Source organism: Somniosus microcephalus, chromosome 8 (genome assembly GCF_052327205.1).
Source record: "Somniosus microcephalus isolate GS21.2 chromosome 8, FLI_Smic_1.0, whole genome shotgun sequence".
Classification (NCBI taxonomy): domain Eukaryota; kingdom Metazoa; phylum Chordata; class Chondrichthyes; order Squaliformes; family Somniosidae; genus Somniosus; species Somniosus microcephalus.
This window is the reverse complement of record NC_140994.1, coordinates 190849531-190861388: the sequence shown is the minus strand read 5'-3', so window position 1 is coordinate 190861388 and position 11858 is coordinate 190849531. Positions and strand designations below refer to the sequence as shown.

The 11858-nt window shown below is 45.9% G+C and overlaps 1 protein-coding gene across 1 annotated transcript in view; it reads left to right on the top strand.

The window, feature by feature from the left end:
• The first annotated feature begins 2521 nt into the window (after positions 1-2521).
• The window catches only part of LOC147113977 (fibroblast growth factor receptor 4-like), a 71021-nt gene continuing 61684 nt past the window's right edge, over positions 2522-11858 (top strand). The window contains exon 1 of the mRNA XM_085995441.1: positions 2522-3400. The gene's annotated coding sequence lies outside the window, so the exon portion shown is untranslated. The remainder of the gene's footprint in view (positions 3401-11858) is intronic.

The window sequence follows — 11858 nt, the reverse complement described above, 5'->3', positions numbered from 1 at the left end:
AAGGCCAGGTCTATGTAGGCAGAATCCAAAAGAAAATTGCTGCAGAATTCATTCCTAGTGGCAGAAATCACTACTAAAACTCTCCATACACTTCTGACTCAGAAACTCCTTACCTTCACCTGCTTCAGCTGATCCTGACAACCTGAGCCTAACCTACCCTGAATGTTATCAAATGTAATAGTGGGAAACTCAAAACCGCAGCACCACGGGCCCTTGTTATAATATAGGTAAATGAGCTCAGCTGGGACTCCACGGATGGATTGCGGGTAGAGCCAAAAAGCCTGAGGGAATTCAGGGAGACATTTTGTGGCGGCAAACCAGTGTAATCAGCCTCCGCCCCATTTTGATGCCAAAAACAGTGGAAGTTCTATAACAACTTGTTTCCAATTTTGTTCTGAGGAAGAGTTCAGCACCTGAATCATCGACTGACTCTATTCCCCCAACAGATACTGCCTGACCTGTGCTCCCTCGACAGATACTGCCTGACCTACTAAGTGTCTCCTGCGTTTTCTGTTTTTGTTTCAATTTTGCTACACCTACAAACCACAGTGCACTTTGCGCCTCTCCCCCCCCCGCCCCCCACCCCCCCAACCACCATTTTTTTTCTTGGATGGTCTTTGATTCTGGCTGAGGTGAGAGTCTGACATGACAGCATTAACATCCTGACGCCATGATGCATTGTTACACCAGTTTGGAGGAGGAAGAGCTGAGGAGGAATACCAGCATTGGCAGAGTGTTGGCAGCAATCGCCCAACTGGCTTTCTTATCCAACACAGGTGTTAAAAGGGAGGCAAGATATTGTAACAAAACAATAAGACATTCATATTTCATTCAAAGAAGTATATGAACTAAAATCTCTTCTTTGGTTGTGGATACTTTCAAATTTTGCTTTATTATTTTTTTCAAATTAGAGAGGAACTGAGTGCTGGAGTTGCTCAGTGATAAAATTGTGTCTTTAATTGGGGATGGCTTGCATGGTGGATTGTTTGGCAGCTACAAGACTCTAATCATGGAATGGCATAAAGGGTTTGTGTCCATGTTGCTCCACATCCTGATCTCAGCCACATAAAGGGATAGAGAATGAATGGGCTGGCTTTACCTAGCATTCCTTTGAGCCATTGGTTTGAGAGTAGCAGTGCAGAAGGACTGTGAGCAGGGCTCCCACCCATCGTTAGGTATGGGAAGATCCAGACAAAAGAAAGATGAGAAAATACTTTTTTGTTCAAGAGCTGTCTTAAATTAATGAGCTATAAAAAGAGCAAAGTCTTTTTTGTAGGTGAAGAATAAAGACCCCTGTGGAGGAAAAAGGTTACCACAACTCTCAAATGAAGGGCTAAATTTTATTTTTGAGGTGTGCATTGCTGCACTGTATCTCACAGTATGCCAAGGGCCTAACTTTTTTTGTTTGATACTGCTTGGGAAGTTTTACTATGTTAAAGGCGCTATATAAATGCAAGTTGGTGTTGTTTTGCATATTCTCTGTGTACTGATTTTTATGCCAGAATAAATTAAATTTCCAACAAGCTGCTACGATGGCTTTGTTTGATCAGCGTGCACTGAGCCATGTAGACGAGGAGAATTTTGTGCTGCTGTTAGCTGATCTCAACTAGGGTGGCCTAGGAGTTGCGGTAATGGTTTTGGTGCCCTTGGGCTTTGGGAGAGGAAAATCAGAAGGGTTCCATCCCAGATCAGGTTTGGCACCCAATAATCAAACGGCTTGTCGACGCTTGCTGTCGCAGCTCATGGATGAAGAATAGGCACTTCAGGGAGGCATTGCAGGGCAACCAGCACAGTGGAACAGTAACCTAAATGAATCAGCACCTTCTGGGAGGTATTGGAGAGCAGCCAGCACAGGAACTGGCACCTACAGGAGAGGAGGAGTGAAAATTGGAGGAAAAAGATAATACAAATTGCCAAATCAATACCTGTGATCAAGGTTCTGTTAAGAGTGGGAACTCAACCAGATTGTCAGTAAGAGGGGGCAGGGCTCAAGGAGGAGTGGGGCATGGGAAGGGTTTCCACATCGTCCAAACCAGCTTCTTGGCAAGAAGAGTAATGTGTGTGAGAGAAAAATGACAAAAAAGATTATTTATATTTTTTTAAAATGTCAACTTTCACTCACAGCTCCCCTTGAATACGAAAGATATGTGAAGAATTCCCTCTTTGTCAGTCTCTTTACTTGGAGGGTCCTAGTGTTTTATAAATGACTATGTACTGTAGCAGAAAGCAGTTGTCATTGTTGCAGCGAGGAGCCTGCATTGAAAAGGGTTAATCCTATTCTCCACAGATAGGACAAACGCTACCTTTTCTCCTTCTAGTGTGTGAAAGGATTTTAGTGCAGAGCTGGGGGGTAGGGGGAGGTGCCAGGGGATTGGAGCCACCCCCTCTCTTTCAGCTCTCTTTAAGAGCTATTGTTACCTCAGAGTGAGTGAGAGATAGAACCTTCCAGCAAACAGTGGGTGTAACGCGAGAGCTGCTAATTGAGATTTCTAATGCTGCTGACCCCTTCAGGGCACAGGCTTTGGCAATACTGACTCAGTCAGACAGTGTGCGGAGAGAAAGCTGAGAGAAAAGGCTGGGGAGCTGTGAGCTCTGCAGCTACCTCCTGTGTACAGTGCGAGTGCAAACTGAGCGCTTCTCTCTGGGAAAAGCAGTCCCATTACAGGAGCAGGACAGCTTTGTGCTATAGAGTTAGACTTAAAACCTTTTTCTTCTGTAATCCAAGTGCGTAAACAACCTTCTTCCCGCCTCGAACTTTGTGTTGTTTACTTTGGATTTAACTGTGTAGCACATTTGTGACCGCCAGAGTATGAAGTCTGAAGGCTGTAAAGGAGCTGCTATCAGGTGAAGCCGACTCCTGATTGTGCCAAAGGTTCACAAGTTGCAGCAGAATTATTTTTGTTGTAGCAATTATATTTCACAGGAATTGCTGGGACTGCCAAAGAGGAGTGAACTTTTCTGGGATCAGCCAGCTGGCATTAAGTAGAAGGAACCTTTCCTGGAGAGTTGGAGACAGGGATTGTAAACTATTATTGGAGCTCAGGTTCAATCCTTCAGCTCAAACTCTTCTTGGTGACTTTGTGCCCATCTCTTTTTGCAACGGTGACACCAGTCTCCCATTGGTGTAGATGACTCTCTTTTGATGTGTTTGAGACTGTGACTCAGACTGACTGGTGTACAGATACTTGACGAATTCCTGGAAGCCTCTTTCTTGTCAGCGTGTCCTGAGGGGAAGAACAATTGGTGGGGTTTACTTGTGTGTGAATTCCCTGCATCGTCACGCAAGCACCTTGATGGAGTGAGACATTGTATGGATCAACCAACCGTTCTAACCAAGGTCTGAGATACTGCTTCTACAGTTCGTAATTTTCCTGGGACTGCTCTGAAGATTCTCAAAGAGGTAGGTCTCCAGCAGTAAGCAAGCAGTGGTGATGATACATGTATATGCGTGTGTATATAATATATATTTGTGTGTGTGTGTGCGTATATATACGTGCGTGTGTTTGTAAATAAATCTGTGCAGGCAGAAGCCTCATGAATGCAGTGTTATAAACACCAGAATGCACACTCTCCTGCAACAGATTGTGACCAGCCAGCTGTGCTGTGGGTATATAATTCTCAGGGGTGCACTGGCCATATGGGAAATCGAAAGATTTGCCGAGTGCTTCTGTGAATGATTCCATAACTCTGCATTTTCGCCGTCCCCACTTTTTCCGTAAAAATTCAAAGAATCCCTTGTTTCGGGGGAGCCAGACCGCCCGTTAGTTCATTATTTCTTCTCTTTAGATAGAACACTTGGGAGAAATGTATTAATATTATGCCGTGGTTATCTGGTTTTGGGCACTCAGATGGTATTGAAATGGAATGAGAATGTCCGCAATTATACCGAATCCATGGGGTCCTCAAATTTGTAGGGCGCTTACGAGGAATTCCCCTGATGCATCACACAACAACACGATGGAACAGTGGAGATCATTGCACGGTGCATTAAGGGGCATGTCATCTAGGTCTTAAACCATTGGAAGGGCCACACCTGAGAAGACATCTTGACTGTTTTCTCTATTTGTAGCAATGTGGTTTTATTTATTACTTACAGCTACATGAAGATTCAAGATCAAAATAATGAAAGCAGTGAGGTACACTGCTTTCCTACAACCTGGTTGGTTTAGTATACAGCAGGGTAAAACAATCGGAATCCTGAAGAGATGACAGCATAAGATTTTGGCTGCTGTGAAAGTTTCCAGTGAAGTTGATCTTAAATTTAATTCTACAATAAATGTTGATTCTGGGAATAAGCGTGATTGCAATTAAGAATCCCTTCCAAACAGAACAAAATTGTTCACCCTACTGTCATCAGAATTAGTTTTTCAAGAAGTGTGCAGTCATTAACAAGAATGTATTTGTGGTATTTCTACCAGACCCTTTTCATTGATTCATTCTACTACTCAATGTTAATTGAAATTAACTTGCAGTGTTTTACATTGTAAAATGAGTTCCTATCTAGTCTTCTGCATGAAGGTGTCAGTGTGAAACAGCACGCTCTACCCAGGACAGCTGCTGTTGTTGGGGCTTGTATCTGAATGTTATCATTCACAGTGTTAAGCTTTCAAAACAGAAAAAAAGATGGGGAAAAGCTAGTATTATGTGTATTTACTGTAATTTCACAGAAGTAATACTTCCTGGTTGCACTTTCCTATCTAGCTTTCCCCTAGTTATTTTTATCAAACTGTAAATCCCACTATCCCACTTCTTATATGGGTCTCATTAGAAAATATTGCTTATATGCATCTGTCCCCATCACCTGCACTAATGCCCCCCTGTAATCTTACACAGAGATGCACTAATTCACAATCACCAGCTTGCATACACATTTATTGTCTTACCCATTCCCACCCTAATTCATAAGGACACAAATCTCGCTCCTTTCCAATCTCTACTTTAAGTCTTTACTTGTAGTGAGACTCTGAACCTTCCTACTTTCTGCCGGAGAGTTCTAAATGAGCTCTCAGAAATATCCTGCTCCCCTGCTCAGGAACTGTTGGTGTAGTTTTATAAAAGTCATTGCCTTGCATTGATAAGGAAATCCATATGGTCGGAATGAATTCAATGAGATTTGATCTTTTGGAATTCAGTGAGGAGATGGTTATAAATCAAAAAGTTCAAACTCATTCAGACTACTTTCAGAAAATCAACTTCCTTAGAGGAAGTGGATAGTTCCCGTCAGATGCCAGTAGGCTCCAGTTAGAGCTCGACATGAATGATGCTTTTTCCAATGCATATTAATTACTCTTTAAAGGTGCCTCCAGTGGAGAGGCAAGTACAGCAGAGCCCTCTTATCAATGTGAATGTGAGTGATTGTAGCGGGAGAGGTTGTTACTTGCAAGGTTAGTTTGTGCTGTTCCTAAATGAAATCAGTGCAATAAATAATCAAGCAGAGATATGCACTCATGGTTTTACAAGAAACCTCCTAATGTCTATTAAAATGCACCCAATGTATTGGAAAAGCAATTTTGTAGAAGGTGGGGAGGTGAGAGGCTGTGCTGTCGAAGGTTGGTGTATTCCCTCACTTCATGTTCCCCCTCACACCTAGCCTGGAGTACTTTTACTTAAAGTAAATGAAGGGGCTCCCTCAATAGCTCAGCTCATTAAGGTAGTGTGTATGTGGAACATATAGACCAGGAACGTCACAGTTTTGATTCCTCATCTCGGGTAGTGCAATAGATAATGTTTGGCTTCTGCGCCCCTGGGTTAAGGACAGGAAAATCTTCCAGGGTTCCTGCTCCTGATCCCCATCCCCTGACCCCAGACCGAAGTGTACATTTGTGGACATTGGGAAAATAACAATCTGGCAAGGTACTCAAGGGTAACCGGTACTTGTGAAACTGGGCTGAGAAAGGACTTCAGGAGGGGAGGTGAGAGAGTTTGAAGAAAAGAGGCATTTTTTTGAAGTGCCAGCTAATGTTGGTCTACATTGTGCTGACTGCGGGGAATAGATCAGTGCTGACCATGTTCCTCTTGCTATCTTTTTACAAAACGCATTGCAAATATCTTGGAATTATCAAAATTAAATTTGATTCCATGACTCAGAATGCTCAGTGAGTGAGTTGATGTTTAACACTTTTTAAATGTGTTCTAAGATTGTCTGTAATCTGGGTATCTGGCCTGCAATGACGGACTTTTAATCCAGCTCAAAGGCAATGCAATCACGCTGGTTTGTTTTACTTTGTTTGTACATTTCCTTTACAATGGGGGAATGTGGTTTGAGTGATAACAGAGAGAGATACCTAGACCTAAAAGATGATTGAGTACTTGTAATACTGCAGGTGTATGGTACAAGGGAATCTTCCCAGGCAGTTTTTTGAAGGAACAATGTGATCGTAAGCTTTAGTCCCAAGGTTGCTTGGCACTGGCAGGTTTAATCAGCATTCAATCAAGCTAGTGGATGGTATGCTTGATGTTAATGGTTTACGTATAGGTGCATGTGGGTTTAATGGTCACAAGATAATTACAGATGAGGATGGCAATTTTGCCCATCATAATTTATCCATCCAGAGAAATCCTAACATCACCCCATTGCAGTATCCAATTGTTTCCTGAATGATTCCAGGGATTTTGCCTCCCCTACTCTATTTGAAAGTTTATTCCACATGTTGATCATTATGCATGTGAAGAAGAATTTCCTTATATCAGTCCTAAAATTACTTTTTACTAGTTTGAAGCTGTGTGTCCTCTAGTAATACTCCTGCAGTTTAATTTAAAGTAATATTCCAGTTTATCTTTACTTGGGATATCTCTGTTTGGAGAGGGCATATTGCTCATACCTTCCCTGGGAATACTTGGAGAAAGTGTTAATTCAGAATATTTATGTGCTCATCCTCATAGTATAACCTATCTTACTGCACTGTATGCACAGCTCGCCCTGGCTGATTGTGGACAGGAAGGGGACTCTAGAATGCTCATTCCGTGTGCTAATCTGGCCCTATCTATTCTTTTCATTGTGTATGAGCCTGGGTTCTGTCTATTTTGCTCACTATCTGTGCCACTCTGGAGTCTGGTTGTCCCACTCTCTGTGCTAGTCTGGGTCTATCTGTTCCACGCACTCTGTACCTGTCAGGGTCTCTCTTTCCTACTCTATGTACCAGTCTGCCCCTATCTATCTGACTCACTCTGTGTGCTAATATGGGGCTTATCTGCCTTTCTCACTGTGTAGGAGTCTGGGGCCTGTCTATCTTGCTCACTCTGTGTGTCAATCTGAGTCTGCATATGTGCCAGTCTGGGTCTGTCTATCCTGCTCACTCTGTGTGCCAGTCTGGGTCTGTCTATCCTGCTCACTCTGTGTGCCTGGGTCTGTCTATCCTGCTCACTCTGTGTGACAGTCTGGGTCTGTCTATCCTGCTCACTCTGTGTGCCTGGGTCTGTCTATCCTGCTCACTCTGTGTGCCAGTCTGGGTCTGTCTATCCTGCTCACTCTGTGTGACAGTCTGGGTCTGTCTATTCTGCTCACTCTGTGTGCCTGGGTCTGTCTATCCTGCTCACTCTGTGTGCCAGTCTGGGTCTGTCTATCCTGCTCACTGTGTGTGCCAGTCTGGGTCTGTCTATCCTGCTCACTCTGTGTGCCAGTCTGGGTCTGTCTATCCTGCTCACTGTGTGTGCCAGTTTGGGTCTGTCTATCCTGCTCACTCTGTGTGCCTGGGTCTGTCTATCCTGCTCACTCTGTGTGCCAGTCTGGGTCTGTCTATCCTGCTCACTCTGTGTGTCAGTTTGGGTCTGTCTATCCTGCTCACTCTGTGTGACAGTCTGGGTCTGTCTATTCTGCTCACTCTGTGTGCCTGGGTCTGTCTATCCTGCTCACTCTGTGTGCCAGTCTGGGTCTGTCTATCCTGCTCACTCTGTGTGACAGTCTGGGTCTGTCTATCCTGCTCACTCTGTGTGCCAGTCTGGGTCTGTCTATCCTGCTCACTCTGTGTGCCTGGGTCTGTCTATCCTGCTCACTCTGTGTGACAGTCTGGGTCTGTCTATCCTGCTCACTCTGTGTGACAGTCTGGGTCTGTCTATCCTGCTCACTCTGTGTGCCAGTCTGGGTCTGTCTATCCTGCTCACTCTGTGTGCCAGTCTGGGTCTGTCTATCCTGCTCACTCTGTGTGCCAGTCTGGGTCTGTCTATCCTGCTCACTCTGTGTGCCTGGGTCTGTCTATCCTGCTCACTCTGTGTGACAGTCTGGGTCTGTCTATCCTGCTCACTCTGTGTGCCTGGGTTTGTTTATCCTGCTCACTCTTGTGTGCCAGTCTGGGTCTGTCTATCCTGCTCACTGTGTGTGCCAGTCTGGGTCTGTCTATCCTGCTCACTGTGTGTGCCAGTCTGGGTCTGTCTATCCTGCTTACTCTGTGTGCCAGTCTGGGTCTGTCTATCCTGCTCACTCTGTGTGCCAGTCTGGGTCTGTCTATCCTGCTTACTCTGTGTGCCAGTCTGGGTCTGTCTATCCTGCTCACTCTGTGTGCCAGTTTGGGTCTGTCTATCCTGCTCACTGTGTGCCAGTCTGGGTCTGTCTATCCTGCTCACTCTGTGTGCCAGTCTGGGTCTGTCTATCCTGCTCACTCTGTGTGCCAGTCTGGGTCTGTCTATCCTGCTTACTCTGTGTGCCAGTCTGGGTCTGTCTATCCTGCTCACTCTGTGTGCCAGTCTGGGTCTGTCTATCCTGCTCACTGTGTGTGCCAGTCTGGGTCTGTCTATCCTGCTTACTCTGTGTGCCAGTCTGGGTCTGTCTATCCTGCTCACTCTGTGTGCCAGTTTGGGTCTGTCTATCCTGCTCACTGTGTGTGCCAGTCTGGGTCTGTCTATCCTGCTCACTCTGTGTGCCAGTCTGGGTCTGTCTATCCTGCTCACTCTGTGTGACAGTCTGGGTCTGTCTATCCTGCTCACTCTGTGTGCCAGTCTGGGTCTGTCTATCCTGCTCACTCTGTGTGCCAGTCTGGGTCTGTCTATCCTGCTCACTCTGTGTGCCAGTTTGGGTCTGTCTATCCTGCTCACTCTGTGTGCCAGTCTGGGTCTGTCTATCCTGCTCACTCTGTGTGCCAGTCTGGGTCTGTCTATCCTGCTTACTCTGTGTGCCAGTCTGGGTCTGTCTATCCTGCTCACTCTGTGTGCCTGGGTCTGTCTATCCTGCTCACTCTGTGTGCCTGGGTCTGTCTATCCTGCTTACTCTGTGTGCCAGTTTGGGTCTGTCTATCCTGCTCACTCTGTGTGCCAGTCTGGGTCTGTCTATCCTGCTCACTCTGTGTGCCAGTTTGGGTCTGTCTATTCTGCTCACTCTGTGTGCCAGTCTGGGTCTGTCTATCCTGCTCACTGTGTGTGCCAGTCTGGGTCTGTCTATCCTGCTTACTCTGTGTGCCAGTCTGGGTCTGTCTATCCTGCTCACTCTGTGTGCCAGTTTGGGTCTGTCTATCCTGCTCACTGTGTGTGCCAGTCTGGGTCTGTCTATCCTGCTCACTCTGTGTGCCAGTCTGGGTCTGTCTATCCTGCTCACTCTGTGTGACAGTCTGGGTCTGTCTATCCTGCTCACTCTGTGTGCCAGTCTGGGTCTGTCTATCCTGCTCACTCTGTGTGCCAGTCTGGGTCTGTCTATCCTGCTCACTCTGTGTGCCAGTTTGGGTCTGTCTATCCTGCTCACTCTGTGTGCCAGTCTGGGTCTGTCTATCCTGCTCACTCTGTGTGCCAGTCTGGGTCTGTCTATCCTGCTTACTCTGTGTGCCAGTCTGGGTCTGTCTATCCTGCTCACTCTGTGTGCCTGGGTCTGTCTATCCTGCTCACTCTGTGTGCCTGGGTCTGTCTATCCTGCTTACTCTGTGTGCCAGTTTGGGTCTGTCTATCCTGCTCACTCTGTGTGCCAGTCTGGGTCTGTCTATCCTGCTCACTCTGTGTGCCAGTTTGGGTCTGTCTATTCTGCTCACTCTGTGTGCCAGTCTGGGTCTGTCTATCCTGCTTACTCTGTGTGCCAGTCTGGGTCTGTCTATCCTGCTCACTCTGTGTGACAGTCTGGGTCTGTCTATCCTGCTCACTCTGTGTGCCAGTCTGGGTCTGTCTATCCTGCTTACTCTGTGTGCCAGTCTGGGGTCTGTCTGTACCACCTACTCTTTGTGCCACTTCAGGGAGAAGGAACATTGTAGGAGGGCAACTACATATCCCCACATTGATGTTCTTTGGTTTGGCTGAGACGAGGTACCAATTCATCAATATCAAAGGGACCTGACCCACATGATCAGAGGAGTGAGTTTTTGGGTGTAAAGCACCAGTTTCACATTCTGTTATTTTACGTATTTCCCATCAGTTTTCTTTCCACCTCTCTTGAAGATGTTGACTCCTGGTATTGGTACTCTCCAGTAGCTTGTCCAAGTAGTCATTAATCATGTCTGAGACTCGATGTTAGTACTAGCAGACTATACAACTGTGGGAGGCATCACAGTCAAACTCAACCCTTGTCTTCACCCGACATGCACTCCAGAAGTTGGTCAAAATTTTCTTTTCTTCACTCAGACATACGGAGACTAATTGTAGCTCTGTTACTAGGCTGAAAATCAATTCTAGGATCTTTCTAATCTGTGTGATTCACTTAATAAACTCACTGAACTATCAGGGGAGCCTACAGATAAGTTCACTGAATACCAAAGTCCATGCCCACATCACTGTGGCACATGTTTGGTAAGGAAAAAGGAGAGTACAGAACACGCTACTAGCGGTTACGACAGGGAACCAGCTCGGAATGCCCTGTGGATTTTATCTCTAATTATTCAGAGAACAGCTTGCACAAGCTGACAAAAAGGGCTCTGTCTTATTCCACTTGACACTTGACAAATGCTAGACAAATGACAAACATAAGAGATAAACAACGAGTGTTGAGGTATCGGAGCCACAGGCTTCGGGGTTTCAGGAGGGGTTGGTGGTAGTTTGTGGATGGGTGTATGAAGGGCGTGGGGGAGAGGCGGGTGGAGGGATTGTGCTCTGAATCATGTTGGAAAGTAAGAGGCTTCTTTGTCAACACTGTGATAACAGCAGAATGAACAGATGGCCCTTGATGGCCAGACAAGTGAGAGCGGACGATAGAAGAATTACTCCCCTGTCTTGAGCAAAGCTCTTTCGGATCCTGACTTTAAAACAACAGGAAGAGAGAGTGAGAGAAAGACGGACACGCTCTTTTTGGTGGACAGAGGGCCCGCTGTTAGTTAAGATTGGCTGCTTTCACAACTGTTTGCTGTTGTACTCCCAAGTTAAAGAAACTAATCAAGCATACAGCATCTTTTCCTGTGATCTTGAGTCGGTGGTGGGCGGGTGGGGGGGATGTTGTCCCTTTCAAAACCAGGGCTGACTCCTTGAAGCCACTACAATGTCCAGTGAGTGAACATTGTATATGATATAGGGCCTTGTTAATAGGGGGAGGTGGCATCCATTTAATGAGCTGCATTAGCTCAGCCACCTGTGCAGTCCCTACTTTTGTACAGTGTCCCTTTTTCTCCAGTTTCCTCCCCCAGCTTCAGAGTCATGAGTTCCATGGGCGATAGTCACCCTACAATACCTTGCCCATGAGCCTCGGTAGTAAGTTCCAACAAGCTATTCAACTGTGTGGAGCATCGCAGCCGAACCAACATTTTTCTTAATTCAATATCAACATAAATGCACTTCCAAGAAAGAGTTGCTGGATAGTGGTCAGACATAGAAATCCAGGTTGGCTTTTCCTCTTCACAGCCAAGGACCAGTTATTGCTCCTGTTGCCCAGGCTGAGATTACCTAATTTAATTAATACAGACCAGGAAGTGAACTTCGGACCTTCCTGGTGTGTGCGGCTGAGTTCCACATTGGCCAATGTA